Here is a 16,787-nt window from a genome sequence, read left to right on the forward strand (position 1 = left end):
GAGAGAGAGAGAGAGAGAGAGAGAGAGAGAGAGAGAGAGAGAGAGAGAGAGAGAGAGAGAGAGAGAGCATATATACATATAGAGAGACATCATCGCCCTCCCCCCCCCCCCCCAACACCTATCTATCAGTGTGATTCCAGGATCCGGGACGGGAATTCAGGGATCGTCTATCGGTAATTCGAATTGAGTTTCATGCCAGGGAGCGAACTGGATTAGGTTACCAGGGGTTACCACTGGAATGTGTAAGTGGCAGAGTGTGTGTGTGTGTGTGTGTGTGTGTGTGTGTGTGTGTGTGTGTGTGTTGAACTCTTTCTCCATAAACTATAAATAGGAAATTACTAATACATGATCACACAAAAAAACACACATACATCCTCCTCCCTTACACACACACCCTCCTCCCTCACACACACACACCCTCCTCCCTCACACACACACACCCTCCTCCCTCACACACACACACCCTCCTCCCTCACACACACACACCCTCCTCCCTCACACACACACACCCTCCTCCCTCACACACACACCCTCCTGCCTCACACACACACCCTCCTGCCTCACTAGTCACCAGTTGTGACAACCATGCGAGGGTCTCCGCCAGCGGGAGATGCGCGTGGGATATCCGCGGGAACCGTGTCCGTGAAGGCCAGAGCAGACTCATATGGAGATATATGGGGCTGTGGACGATCGCATACCCAGTTATACATGGTCCAGCATATCGTATATCTCCCGCACCGTCCGTGGGAGTAACCCTTAGCCGATGGAGCTGTGGCTTGGGTAGCGAGAGGGAAGGAGGGACAGGAGAGGGGGTGGAATAGGATACAGAGGTGTGATGGAAGAGGGAGAATAAACGGGGGGGGAAGGTAGGAGAGAGAGGGGTGAACAGAAGGGGGAGTGTAAAAGGTACTTATGGATGAGAAAATATAGGTGTAAAGGAGATGAAAGAGAGAGGCATGATAATGTCAGAATAGACTCCCTGTTGAAGGTAGGGATGGAAGAGGACGAGGAGGAAGGGAGATTTCAGGCGTGGGGTGAGGTGAGGGAGGGTTAAAAAAAAGAGGTTTTGCTGAGGAAGGAGATAGAAAACATGAGGAAAATATGAGAGGAGAAAGCGAGAGCGAAAAGCTGGTGAGGAGGAGGAGGTCTGCAGGAAAGCAAAAAGGAAAGGTAATGTGAGTGATTTCTCTATACATAGCATTTCTCGTCCCTCATCCTGCATTGTAATTCTCTCTCTCTCTCTCTCTCTCTCTCTCTCTCTCTCTCTCTCTCTCTCTCTCTCTCTCTCTTACAATCATCACAACCTTTTGACGCAACTCGCCCCCACCATTCGCAATCATTAGAACCTTCTAACAAAACCATCCTGCAGACGTCTAGAAAACTATTGCAGAACATCTACGTATACTCCAGCACAGAAGAAATTACTGGCCTTCATATTTCTTTTATTTGTGGACGAGTAAATTGTATTTTTCTCAATGTCTTCTGCATAATGAATTTAATTTCCTGATCTCTACGAGAGAATACGTACCACTTATCAATAACAATCAACTTTATCATTTAAATTTACAAAACTCGATCCTCAGTTGCGTCAATATAAATCCACAAAACTAATCCAACTCATCCGCAAAAACTAATCCCATAAATCCACACACCCAAATCCAATGAATCCAACAAACACTCCAACAAATCCACAAGACTAATCCAACAGACCCCACCCCTCAAAACCAACTCCACAAATCCACAACACTGACCCCCGGACTAATCCCCACAAATCCACAAAACAAATCCCACCTACCCATCACACGAAGAGTTAATCCACCCATACCCGAAGGCCTAACCCTTCACTCCTACTGCCTTACTACAGACGAGAACACTAAAGGATTTTCGGACTTAGGGAAAGGTGTCAGTCTAGGTCTTTCTGTATGAGGGCAAGAGAGTGCGATTTACCTGAGGGGGAGGGGGTGGGCGAGCACCCATCTTGAAATGGGGGAGGGGCAGGTGAGAGTGAGAGGAGGGAGGGGATGGGTGGATGGAAGGGTGTGTGTGTGTGTGTGAAGGATTTTGTGGTCTTTATAAGCGACCAGAGGGTGTGTCTGGGGGGGGTTAGGGCCGTGGGAAAACAGACACAAATGTATCCCAGTAGGCTTTGTGTCTGTCTGTCTCTGTCTGTCTAAGGGTGTTCCGTCTGTCTCTATCGATCTGGGTGAAGTTTCTCTCTCTCTCTCTCTCTCTCTCTCTCTCTCTCTCTCTCTCTCTCTCTCTCTCTCTCTCTCTCTCTCTCTCCCAAAAATCTTCACGAATATACGAACGAACCAATTCAAAAGCAGGACAGGGACACCGGGATAACAGCTTCGAACCCCTTTGATAAGCCTCGAGTGACCTGACAAGTGTGGAAGAGACAGGGGGAGAGAGGGGAGATTGGAGACGAGGTCACCCCCAGGTCAGGTCACGAGAGATCACGCGGCATCACGAGGGGTGGTAGGGAGATAGGGGGTTGGGGTGGGGTGGGGTGGGTGGGGAGGAAAGAGGATTGAAAACTGATTACTGCCCCCCCCCCCCCCCAACCCCCGATCGCTTAGATGGGGAGGAGAGGAAGGGGTGACAAGAGAGAAGCATGGGGAGGAGGGGGTGAAGTCGAAAGGTGAAGAGGGGGAGACGAATTCGGGGTGGAGAGACCGACTGGGGAGAATAACTATCAAGGAAAGGTGCGAATGAAAGGTGAAGAAAAAAATATGAAAGAGAAAGAAATTATAAACAGAAGAGGACAGGATGGGAAAGAAGAGGACAGGATGGGAAAGACATGCGACGGTTGGTTGTGTGGCACGGTGGGTTTCCGGCACTCTGGTGACTACCAGTCCCGTTATCAGGACACGGGATCGAGCCCCAAGAGCTGTGGGCGTCTACCCGGGAGGGAGGGAGAGATCTCCGGGTGGTATATTCTAAGAAAGGGTTGAGAAGGGTTTACCTAATGACTATTTCCTGGGGGTAGACGATACCCCATTCCCACCCGTGAAGATTATATATATATATATATATATATATATATATATATATATATATATATATATATATATATATAAATAATTTTTCTATTCATGTCTGCTCTGGCCTCATTGCCTGCATTACCAATGTAGCGCCAGGAAGAGAAAACCGAGCCTTTAAGGATAATATATATATATATATATATATATATATATATATATATATATATATATATATATATATATATATATATGCCCTCCTCCCCAAATCCTCTTTTAGTCACCTTCTCTGACGTCACAAGCTCCGTAAAAGAGAGAGAGAGAGAGAGAGAGAGAGAGAGAGAGAGAGAGAGAGAGAGAGAGAGGCGCGTGTCAGGATAAGTTAGAGGACCGAGGTATTATCTGGGGTTAAGGTACTGCAACGGGGTGGGACAAGAGGGACTCTTGTTTCGCGCCCCCCACCTCCCCCTTCCTTTGCTTCTCCATTTTCTTTACGGAGGAGAAGGGAGAAGGGGTGTACTAGAGAGGAGGAGGAACGAGGAGGAGGAGGAGGAGGGGTGAGAGTTGTGGCAGGGAGGAGTAACGTATGGGCAAGGTGGTGGGAGGGAGGGAGAGTCACACTGGAACGAGATGGATGGAAGGGAGTGGCTGGCCACGGGGGAGACAGGGAGGGAGATACGGGATGGGATGTTGGTGCATGTAAATGACACAGTTTATGAGGGAGACAAACACGGGCTACAAGACATTAGAAGGGAGACTTTCCAGGAGAGTCGGGGGGGAAAGGGCGAGACACGACACCACTGGAGAGGAATGGTAACTGGAAGGTGAGGGCTGGAAAGGCTAGTATTCCAGGTGACCAGGAATGGTAACTGGAAGGTGAGGGCTGGAAAGACTGGTATTCCAGACGACCTGGAATGCTCTTGGTTTAAGACAGGAAGGATTGGAAGTTCCTGACAACATGAGGTGAAGTGGAGAGTGTGCAGAAGTGAACAGAAAGAGAATAATGGATCTAGTGCTATATGAACAGGTTTGCAATATGAGAAAACTGAATGGAAATTAGACTTGCGGCGATAGACAATCATCTACTTCCATTCCTTAGCGCCGATCTAATTGTGATTTGATCTACTTACCCCGGAGCCAAGAAAAAAAAATTTATATATATATATATATATATATATATATATATATATATATATTATGGTATCTTTCCTTATGTTTGATTACAATCATTTTTCAACTTTACTCTGGAATATTTGACAAAGTCTCGTGGAGTCGGAAGAGGACAAAAGCAGGGTCTAATCGCGTCTATATTTTGTTCCAATAATGTTTCGTGACTATACAATTCAACCTTGGATCCAGCTTTACTTAGTGTATTTTGGGCGTTTCACTCATTATCAAGTTTTCTTTGGTGCACGTTAAGATTGCAATTTATCAAAGGCTTATGATTATATCAAAGATTTACAGTGAACAACCTCTTTCTCTGCGTGGTCTAAAGTGACGCCTTCGGGTATTTCATTCTCTGACAATTAGCGGGAAGATGAAAACGTGTGTGTGTCCAGGCCGCTCTAACTGCCTCGCTTACCTCTAATAATCATCATCGCTGGAGTGGACAGTTGAGAAATACCGTCACACTAGATGGTGAGCTCATACGAAACGAAAACTGCTGAAAGAGCTAACCAGCTTTAATAAACATCCACTGAAATACACAAGTGACGTGTTATAGTGGGTTATCTCCACTATGTGGAACGTGGGATCTGCCCGGTATTCATTGAATTACAGGTGAAGGGCGGAGTCTCCTAACTTGGGGGTCAGGTTAAGTCAATTGGTTTGACCTTTAACCCCAGGGAATTTTCTAAACTTAAAACCCTCTATACCTCCGTTTTTTTGCCTACCGTATTTACGTTAGCTTGCCCCATTATCCAAAATAATTACAAGCATGGAAAGAAAGATATTCCTAGTGTTAAATATTACTTTTTCAAGCAATAGACCGACTTTTTGCGGAAATCTCCCATGACTGCAACAACTCTCTCATAGGGTAAGCCCACACGTACAGGGACGCAAGAAAAGTATATAATCACCGTAGGATTTGGAAAAAGACGTTACTTAAATCGAAGATCGATTTAAAGTGTCCACACGTGTGTGTGTGTGTGTGTTCCTGCCACTGTATTCGGAATCCGTGGCACCCGTTTGACCGATGATGCCTCCTGCGTGTGTGGAGACAAGCCAGACGAGTATTGACCGTTATCATAACTCTTCTTCCATTCCTTGAACAGTGAAGCTGTGGACCTCTTCCTGCTTTCCCTCTTCCTGTAACCTTTCCACATACAAGAGTCACGTCTACCAATTCCAGGAAGGAGGAAGGGTGTGGGAGGAACTGATTCATTTTCTTCATTCCTTTTTTTCCTCGCACTTTTTTTCGACATCTTTCTTTTCGCCCGAGATGAAGGCCGTGATTAAGGCCGTGTTTTGCCTGTGCCACGTCGGTCACTATATATATATATATATATATATATATATATATATATATATATATATATATATATATATATGGAATAGAGAAAAGTTGCTGCAAAAACGAAGGGTGGAATTCTCATATGATCTTGGTTATACAGACGACGGGACTGGGGTATGGGACGCGTGATTAAGATACCTTATAAGACCCAGGTGAAGGGAAGGACGGTGGAATGGGGCAGCGAGACGTGATGGAAGGGGATGATGGAAAGGAGTGAAGGGTGGATGGCGTGAGTGGATGCATGGGGAAGTCCCCTGGAACTAAGCGACGAGAGGGGTGTGTGTGAGTACATGGGAAAGCCTTGATAACAGAGAACCAGATGGTCTCTTTGCGGAGGCTACGTGAGACGCACGACAGTCACATGTTCGTGAACTATACAGAATGACATAACGGTAAAGCAGAGGGCTCCTCCCTACCCACCACCACAGGAGGAGACACGATTACAGTGAGGCAGAGGGCTCCTCCCTACCCACCACCACAGGAGGAGACACGATGGTAAAGCTGATGGCTGCTCCTCCCTCATCACTATAGAAGGAGACGGGAGAGTCAAGCAGAAGGCTCCGCTCCCCACCCAACACTATAGATGGAGAGATGAGGGTCAAGCAGAAGGCTTCCCTCCCTGCCTACCACGATAAAGAAGGCGCCAGAGGCTTGACCAAACACCGTACAAACACAAACAGATTCGAGAGACCAAATCTACCCCTCTCGCGCTCAGACACTTGACCCCAAAATCTCCCACGCCACACCTGACCTGTCGTGACCCGGCTCCGGTTGGAGTGCGACCTGCGTGCTGGGTCACTTCCCACGTCTCTTGACCTCCTCCTCCCCCACCTACCCCACCCGGGGTCACGACAATGGCCAGCAAATGACCTCTTATTACTGGCTCTCGCGGATCACGGCGGCGTCGCGCGCACCTGCGCGTTAAGGCGGACGGTCACCTGGCGAGGGATACTGACTCAAGTGTTTGTGTGTGTGGAGAGAGAGAGGGACCTGGCTGGAGGGTTTTGTGTGTGTGTGGGGTTCGTTTGTTATTGTTGTTTGTGTTCTACGGTGAGAGAGAGACAGAGGGTTTTACTGCAGAGCTACCCCGTCTCTTTGTACATATGTATCGTGTGTGTGTGTGTGTGTGTGTGTGTGTTGTAATCAAATCAGCATGGAGGACAATTTATTACACAATGTCCGCTTTCTTATGTGTAAACATCTCCACAAGCTGTGCAGTTGTTTTCCAAATCACTTCGTGGACCAAATAAGTCGTTCCGACCCCTTTTTTTTTTGGTTGGACCCTTTGAGCACGACCTCTGAACACGACGGTACGACCCTTGAGCGTGGGTCGTGTGTGATTCTTAAAAGGGTCAGGTCAAAGGTCGTGCCACCATCATACCTCATGGTTGGTTGTACCGTCGTGTTCAATGGGTCGTTCCATCGTGTTCACAGGGTCGTATCATCGTGCTCACAGGGGGTCGTACAGTCGTGCTCAAAGAGACGCCGTACACTCGTGAAAACCCACACCATTAACCCCATCACGTCGACCCATTACTTGTGAAGCGAGTTCATAACACGAAATGTTAAGAAAACCTCACTTTGAAAAAAATGTTAACTTGATCCACAACCTCTCTCTCTCTCTCTCTCTCTCTCTCTCTCTCTCTCTCTCTCTCTGTGCAGGGGGGGCGGGAGAAGACAGAAAAGGAACCCTTTCTAGGGCACGTGACAAAAACGGTCTCCTGCGAAGATAATGAGGAAAGGGTTGACAACACGAAATTAGCGGCCTCTGCTGACGCTATCATGCTTTATGACGTCATAAAGAACGCGAGAAGGAAACGCGGGTGAAGCAACTGGGGAGATAAGGGAGAGAGAGAGAGAGAGAGAGAGAGAGAGAGAGAGAGAGAGAGAGAGAGAGAGAGAAACCTCTCCAACATGGCTGTGATTACTGTGGGGCAGAAACAACGAGTGTGGCTCGCTCGCGCTCGCTCCCCCCCCCCCCCCCCCCCCCACATGGGGCACGTATTCCACTACCCAGATACACGACGCCCGACGCCCTGTGCCCTCCTCTGAACTCGGGTCCGACCCCCGGGTCTAAGCCAAGCCAAGTGTGTCAACGAAACGAGGAAGGCGTTGGGTTATAGTCTAGTTCTCCTTAATTACTCGACTGCGCTAGCGTGGTAACGTCGGGAACAGACGAAGAATGGCCTCATTCGTTCACATCCAGTTTCCGGCTGTGATGCGTAATGCACCAAAGCCACAGCTCCCTTACCCACACCAAGACCCCACATTATCTTTTTGTGGTTTCGTTCGAATGCTTCATATGCCTAGGTTCTATCTACTGATAACACGTCGCCCCATGCATACCACATTGCTCCAATTCATTCTATCCCGTGCACGCCTTTCACCCTCCAAGTTCAGGCCCCGAGCACTCAATGTTTGTGTTTAAATGGAATTATAAAAAAAAAACTGTCAGCTCCATAGACCCTTATCAGTCCACTCTCCAACGCCTCATCAGCTCTCTGAACTTTGTTTATGACAACTTAAAGACGGACGCAGTGCCTCTGTAGCTATCGCCTCCCTTAACTTCACCGTAGCTTTTGGCCAACTTAACAATAACATTATCATCAACGAAGCCATGAGCCTTGGGCTGTGAAGAAGCATAATTCATGGCTTCCAAATAACCTCAGCGAGCGTCTCGCCACCCAAACCTTGAACGTTTCCAGAGTGACCATCTCTTATCTTCCAGTCCCTCACGGGTGGCATCGCACAACCCGGGCAAGACATCTCGACTAGACGCACCTCCGGTCGAGGGACGTACTTCATCTACACTACCGCCTGTGCCCCGCGTTGGCAACATTAGCTCTCTGCCTGAACCCATCCCCCACCCTCCTCCCCCTCTACAGAACACACCTCTTGACAACCTCCAGGACTGGACCACCGCCAACCACTTCTCCATCAAGCCACGCCGAGGCCCGTAGCCATGCATAGCAACTTTGCTCCCAACCGTGCCCCGCCCACTACTGTCTCACTGAGGGAGGCCCACCTCCACTCAGCCAGCCCCCCCGCCCCAATCCTCTCTCTCCAACCCACCTCCAGGATGTTCTAAGTCCACTAAGCTTCTCTGTGTCACTCTGGGCTATGATACAACGAAGCTGGTGCGAACGTTCCAGTAACCGTCATCAAAGTTTCCAGCGAATCGTCTCGACATTCTTCTGTCCATTTCGAGAGACGCCGGGTCTCCCATGCAACTGAAATTTGCGAAGAGCTACACAACTTTAATTTACATCCAAGCTCTTCTCAACGCCTCCCCTGCCTGGTCTCCTTCCTCCTCCACACAAGAGGGACTAATTAAAAAAAAAAGGGGGCATCAAAAACGCATTGCACTATCCTCAGTCCCTCTTACACCACCTATTAAGAGACACTTAATGCACTGGTCCCTCCCACTCTCCCAACAGTAATTTCCTCGCCACCGTCACCTCCTGCCATCTGAGATCCCTCGTCTCAGAGTTGCAGTTCGGCACCACAACCCCCATCAAGCCCATCCCACTTCATACAGACAGCTGATATAGGTGCATCCCCACATCCCAATCTCAATGAATATCAATAATCAGTAGATTGCCATCCTAATCATGTACAATCAAACTGCGAATCATCATTCATATATATATTCATACATATTCGCCATTTCCCGCGTTTTTGAGGTGGCGTCAAGAACATAAACGTAGTATACAGCACTTGCCTGTAATAAGACTTGAGTGAGGGTAGAATGCCTACCACCACCACGCAGACATGAAGGGGCGAGTCCATCCAATGTGCGGGAGGGTAGTTCTGGTCACTTGGGAGGAGACCCACCAGGGGCGCCGCCCTGCCCTGCGGCAGGAGGAGTGGGTATAGGTGGTCAGGTGAGGCTGATCTCGGCACAACCAGGGGACCGAACCCTGGCTCTACATACAATGTATGGCTCTGCAACGATGAAGATACAACATTTGTGTCAAGTGACCAAATGGAATCGAATGTGTATGTCTATTTCTGTGAATATATATGGGTAATGTGTATATGTGTGTGTGCATGTGTGTATGTAATGTGTATATTTGCATCTGTGAATATATGTATGTAAATATGCGTTAATGTATATACTTGTGTCTATGAATGTGTGTGTACTGTGGATATTTGCGCCTGTGAATGTGTATATAAAGTTGTGTTAATGTGTATATTTGTGTCTGAATGCGTGTGTATGTAAAGATGTTTTAATGTGCATGTTTGTGTCTGTGAATATGTGTATAAGTGTGCGAGATTAAACGTACATGAAAGCAAAGCTTTGTGCTAATGAAAAAAAAAATCAAAATACGAATGAAAAAAAATTGAAATGTGTGAATAAGGAGCTTGGTATATGTAAATAAGTGAAATACCTTATCATATGATGGTGTACATATGCAAATCAGTTTACCAGTAAATGCGTAACTAAATCTTTAGGTGACCAAATGTATGCAAATGGATATATGTATAAATGTGTTAAAGTTTGATGATGTAAATGTGAAGATTATGTAAATGAGCGTGTAAACAACTTTAACCCAATGTAAATTGTCAACAGAGCATGTGTCAGACACACGACTTGATATTTGCACACTTAAAAAAAACTTAAGATTTTTATTCATATGCATAAACACGACGATCATATATCTTCGCTATTATGTAATCATGTTTCCTCTCATTGACTGCTGAATAATTTGGCCATTAAGCCTATCGACTGCCAAGGTCGTGAGATAATCACTGTCAAAATTTAACCACGGAAATAAGATGCTTTTAAGATTTAACCACCACGATTAAATTCCTAGAATTTAACCGATTAAATTCCTAGAATTTAACCATCAATAAATTTGTCAAAATTTAACCGCCACAATAAGAAAATTAAATTAAACACACGCAATGATTTTTTAATCTAACCACCACAATAAAACTTTTTAAAGTTTAACCACCGCAATAAATTCTTTGAAATTTAACCACCGCAATAACATTTTTAAATACCTTGAGCAGTTCCAAAAAAAATTAATGCAAGTAACTGCCTTTGAAGATCATGAAGTTAATAAATTGGAAAAAAAAAATATGTAATAAATGTCAGAGGTTTACGTATAAATCAATGAATAATCAACATTTATAAAAAAAAAATATGTATAAAATTTTGAGATACAAGTATGATATGTAAACAGTATTATTCAAGAGTCTTTACAAAAAAATTAAAAAAATCTTAATCGATGACTATGCAAATTTACGAACATAATGGATATAAACACCCAACAAAAAACGGAGGAAGAAAAAAAATTTTAAGGGGTGACTGAAGAGCGTGGCAAGCGGCTCCGACCTCTGGTAGGGGTCAACAGGTGTGATTTGGGCGTCACCCGTTTGGCCGCTCCCGTGGCCGGTTCTTCCTGACGGTGGGCGGATACAGCAAGTGGTGTGCGGGTACAGTGTGTGCGGGTGGGTGCAGCGCGCGCGCGTGTGTGTGGGGTATACAATCAAGTAGTTACAGGAGCACAGACACAGACACACACTGGCTCTCAAAAGATGCAATGAAGTGAAAATTCGATCACTCTACGAGTATATCCTTTGACCACTCTACGAGTATATCCTTTGACCACTCTACGAGTATATCCTTTGACCACTACGAGTATATCCTTTGACCACTCTAAGAGTATATCTTTTTTTGTACCCGGATATAACAAGGAGGCATAGATAAAACACATCCATGAATCGAGTAAATAAAGATTCTTCAATACATGTGCAACACGCATTATCAGACGAGTCTTAAAACATGAATATAATCTTTTTTTTTTTTTCTTCCCTCCGTCCCTCAACTACGTACATTATGCACAATCCCTCTCGCTTTTAGCTAGGTGTTTCTCGCCTCACTCGGCACACAATAGGTGATATCTTTCCCGCCTTTGCACGCCTGCTGACAAGTCGAGGTACGGGTTTTTTTTCTCCTCCTCCTCCTCCTGAGGCACGACTTAAACTATCGTACGCGTTGACGTGATGAAGATGTACGATGACGTCAATACGCAGGTGAAATATATATATGCGAATCGTCTTAGCCACGAGATTGTTGGTGTATGTGATGAATTGTGTAATACTTCTACATACAATTTCGGAGAAATGAAAAATATATATTGGCTAAATTTCTAAAAAAAAAGTACATTAATACTTTGGTTTAATTGTAAATAATAATATATATATATATATATATATATATATATATATATATATATATATATATATACATATGACAATTTTTCTTACAGATAATTACACATGTCTAATGGATAATGGGGGAACGCTGAATATATATATATATATATATATATATATATATATATATATATATATATATATATATATATATAATAGGTAATTGCTAGTAATTGGAGAAGGGGATTATTTACACGCGAGATAAATCAGAAGACGTATAATTCGTGTCTGTCTTCCAACATAAGTTATGATATGTTTGACTTAACATTTCGCTTAAGTAATGTGTTCTCGCCATAGTAGTTATAAAGTTACTTTTCTGATGTATAACTTACGTAAATGTTTTTACGAAAATGAGCTTTCATTTTTGTCTCTATTTCTAGTTATTTCCTTCGCCCGACTATGGTAGTTATGTTAACCCCTGAAGCACGACGGTACGACCCTTGAGCACGACCACGCGACCCTTGAAAACACGACGGTACGACCCTTGAAAACACGACGGTACGACCCTTGAAAACACGACGGTATGACCCTTGAGCACGACATTCTACAACCCAAAGGGTAAGATGGCGTGGCCTCTGACCGAACAGTTAAAGGTTACAAGCCAGGCCGTCATACACAAGGATCGTACCGACGTGTTTGAGGCTCTGTCATCTGTTGTTGACGCTACCTCGCTGACGCGGGAGATGGCGAGCATGAGTGATTATATATATATATATATATATATATATATATATATATATATATATATATATATATACGTTCATCTAAGTAAATACTCACTGGGAACTGTATTATATATATATATATATATATATATATATATATATATATATATATATATATATACACGTTTAAGTAAATACTCACTGGGAACTGTAATCATTTTCTAAGTAGGCTTAAGTTATTTAAGTGTTTCAAATACTATTCCAAGAGATAAAAGACTCTGCAAGAATTTATACTTAAAAAAAAAAGTGCACGAAAGCACTTACTCACCCATACACTAAGACTTATTTAAGCGTTTCTCACAACTTACAAGCCCGGTGTGGTGACTCGAAGATTCTACAAGTGTTTCACAGACTCGCTACATGGGCCAGCTCCAGGCCAACGCACCAGCAGGTTTTTTCGGTGTCAGTGAAGCGGGTGGGATTAAAATGACTTACAATACTTACCACAAGTCTTATAAGTAGCCAGCCAGGAGAGTGGGGGATAGTGGGAGATGGGGAGGGGAGGCGGGGTGACGAGATCAAGGACTTCAGGAAGACGGAAGCGACGAGGTCTCTCTCTCTCTCTCTCTCTCTCTCTCTCTCTCTCTCTCTCTCTCTCTCTCTCTCTCTCTCTCTCTCTCTCATCGATTATCCTTCATCGACTAAAGCTATGTTGCCCTCTGCTGTTTAACCGAGGCTTGCATAACTGTGTTGTCATCAACCTAGGTGATTCTCCAGCTGTGTTGAGTTTCTGCAAGTCTAACCAAAAACCTTCACGTATTCCTAATGTAGCTATGTTATATTTCTATAGTCAGCCTCGATATAGTCTATGTCATTAACTTGCTAAGTAGCTATGTTCTATTTCTATAGTCAGCCTCAATATAGTCTGTCATTAACTTGCTAAGAGGAATTTCTATGATTAAGCTCACAGCAGTTTGGCTGTGTGCAATCTCTCTTCTTATTGACCTTAACATAGGCTCACTCTAGCTTTGATATATTCAGACGACTTACGAGGTACCTTAACATAGCCTGGCAGTTTCTATGATCTATGTTAAGCTATGCTTCTACGATCTATGTTAAGCTATGCTTCTACGATCTATGTTGATCTCGAACATGCTATCATGTCTATAACTGTTGTTTTCACAATTCAGTCACGCCATGTTTCTAGAATTAACTTGGATATTTTTTTCTACATCATGTAAATCCTTATATACATTAGTCTTAACTAGGGCCGACCCAAATGGCCTAGTTGATGTGTTCCTTGGGTCAAAGCGCCAGTTCAAGACCTCCCCCTTCCCCCCTGGGCTGGTGGTGCCAACTACCCTGGACAGGAGGTCGGGTTCTGGCTTTCCCAGAGAGAGAGAGAGAGAGAGTACAAAAACGCTTCAAGAGGAGACCCGAGAGACGTACATTAATTCCTCGTCCCACCCACGATCACCAGCGTCAATGCTCTGGCAGCAAGCCGCCCACCCACCCGAGGCATACGGTACCTCCCCCAAACGCCACCACAAGTGGTGCCCCTTCACCAGACGTACGATAAACCACCACACCGGGAGCTCTGAACTTTATACCCCGCCTAATTGGTCCTCGAGAGTATTTACGATTGCTAACAACGTGATCGACTGGTCCTCATGCTTGTCCATTTTTCTTCGTCATGTTGATGGTAATATGATTGGAGGATAAGCAATGGTCGTATATCATCAAAATGAAATTGTATATTAACTTTACAGAGGTTGGTGATTGGCTGCATGCGTGTGTGTGTGTGTGTGTGTGTGTGTGTGCCTGAGTGTGCGTGTGTGTCTGTCCGTGTGTGTTAAGAATATGTATATGCTGTATTTTGCGGTATTTATTACACAATATAATTCTATACTTTGACGCTGTCTCCCGCGTTAGCGAGGTAGCGCAAGGAAACAAACGAAAGAATGGCCCAACACACCCACTTACACATGCATAAACGTCCACACACGCACATATACATACCTATACATTTCAACGTACACATAGATATACATACACATATATGTACATATGTATTCATATATGCTGCCTTCATCCATTCCCGCCGCCACCCCACCACACTATATATATATATATATATATATATATATATATATATATATATATATATATATATATCAACGTACACACCTTAGCCTTGATGAGCAATTTCCTCGAGAGAGACGTGTTCAAAATCCCCAGTCTTGTGGTGAGCAAAAAGAAAAACACTTTTTTTTTTTCTTTTGGCTGAAGAAGGACCCCTGCCCATCATGGGGAAGCCCCGGGCCTCCCTTCCCCCAAGGGGGCTAGTAATGAATAAATTACTGGGTAAACATAGTGGGAAGACTAGTCCTCTCTCTCTCTCTCTCTCTCTCTCTCTCTCTCTCTCTCTCTCTCTCTCTCTCTCTCTCTCTCTCTCTCTCTCTCTCCCAATATCGTTTCCTTTTTCTTCTCCTAAGACTCCTTTTTTTCTAATATATCTCCTCTCTCTTCCAAATTATCATTTCCTTCCCTTTAGTCTCAGCTTCCCCATATTCCTCCTCATCTTCCTGCCCCTTCCCTTCCCCATCTGTTTCCCCTCGCCCTCAACCCCAGGGGACTTCGGCGTCGAGAAGGTAAACAAGGTTGTGATCCAAAGGTTCTCTCCAGTAGAGTTAGAGAGAGAGAGAGAGAGAGAGAGAGAGAGAGAGAGAGAGAGAGAGAGAGAGAGAGAGAGAGAGAGAACCATCCTGTACATAGCACTCTTCACCCCACCAGTGTCTTTGTCCATCCCTGGAGATCGACGTCCACTACCTCCGTCAGGAGCCGGGGTAAGCCACACACACACACACTACCCCTCAAAAATGTGGTGGTGGATCAAGGAGGAGGGGGGACCTCTCACTTGACCCCCTTCCCCTTCCTCCACCGTCGCTAACGTGCTTGTCTAATGCATGTTGGGACGGGGGGGGGGGAAGGTGACCAGCTCTATGGAGAACATATATTCAAGTTTTCGCATCTTAATCTGTTTTAAATTTACACATATTGCAATTCAGGAGCGTGGAGTCGCCCCCAGTCTACTAGGAGAGGAGGCGAGGATATATGGTGGAAGCTGGGTATATATGTGTGTGTATATATATATATATATATATATATATATATATATATATATATATATATATATATACACCTTCTCGCCATCTTAATCTCGCTGGTAAATATTTCGGGGAACAGTGTCCCATCAGATGATAATTTGGGGACTCCTCGCTGAGGTCCGTGTGACTAACGGGATGTTAGCTGGGGATTTAAGGAGGCTTATTTGGTAGCTTGTGGCAGACGTAATCCCTTGAGCACGAGGGTACGACCCTTGAGCACGACGGTAAGACCTTTAAAGCGACGATTCCATGTCTGAGGACGACGGCACGATCCTTGAACACGACGGTACGACCGTTCAACACGATGGTATACCATCCTTGAGCACGACGGTACAATCCTTGAGCACGACGGTACGACCCTTGACCACGACGGTACGACCCTTGAGCACACACACACACACACACACATCGGAAACGCCAACACAAGAGACGACCTTCAGACACATTAGCTCCCCTCCCAAACCCACACGTCGCTCAAAACTACATATAACCACTACACTTTTGCACCCACCCACCCACCCCCCAAAAAAAAGAAATTTGGCCACCACAAGTATCGAAATTTTGAACACAGCAGCAACGCTAAAAAAAATATATAGCGTAAAATACTACAGGATTTAAGCAGGAGCGTAGAGGAGTTAATTCCCCCCCACACACCCCCACACACCCCCCAGGGAGAGATGAGTGCCACAGCGGGCCGAGATATCAGACACCCCCCCACTCGCCCGTCCTCCTCCTCCTCCTCCCGCACCTGCACAGCTGGTGCACGGGACACACACACACACACACACACCGCCCGCCCTCTTGGCTTTTGATGAGCCTCGAGGAAGGTCAGGGAGGAGGAGGAAGGGAGAGCCATCTGCGTACTCATGAGCCAATCATCATGCCGCTGTGAGGGAGGGAGAGAGAGAGAGTGCGGGGAAGAGGGAGGGAGAGAGGGAGTCCGGGGAAGAGGGAGAGAAAGACAAATGGAAGGAGACGAGAAGAGACCTTGAGCATTGTGTCAGCTGCCCTGCACAACACTCAACACTTTACACCCATGGATAGTCATGTGATCAATCGCGATCAATTAATCATCTATGCACATTTGCTCGTGATAATCATCCCCAGGAAACGTACAAATGATCATCGCTAATCATAATCACGGGCAATTAATCATAAAAACTACTGAATAAGACGAACAAATAAAATATAAGAAATCATCTGCATATATTTACAAGCTTCTCCATAACTAACTGGT

General features: G+C 45.1%; 1 long non-coding RNA gene across 1 annotated transcript in view; it reads right to left on the bottom strand.

Annotated features, from left to right (window-relative positions):
• Window positions 1-9,193: 9,193 nt before the first annotated feature.
• Window positions 9,194-16,787, bottom strand: part of LOC139767133 (uncharacterized) — a 55,071-nt gene continuing 47,477 nt past the window's right edge. Inside the window, exon 3 of the long non-coding RNA XR_011717000.1 lies at window positions 9,194-9,438. This is a non-coding gene — a long non-coding RNA (uncharacterized lncRNA). The remainder of the gene's footprint in view (window positions 9,439-16,787) is intronic.

The sequence above is a fragment of the Panulirus ornatus genome, chromosome 59, assembly GCF_036320965.1.
Source record: "Panulirus ornatus isolate Po-2019 chromosome 59, ASM3632096v1, whole genome shotgun sequence".
Classification (NCBI taxonomy): domain Eukaryota; kingdom Metazoa; phylum Arthropoda; class Malacostraca; order Decapoda; family Palinuridae; genus Panulirus; species Panulirus ornatus.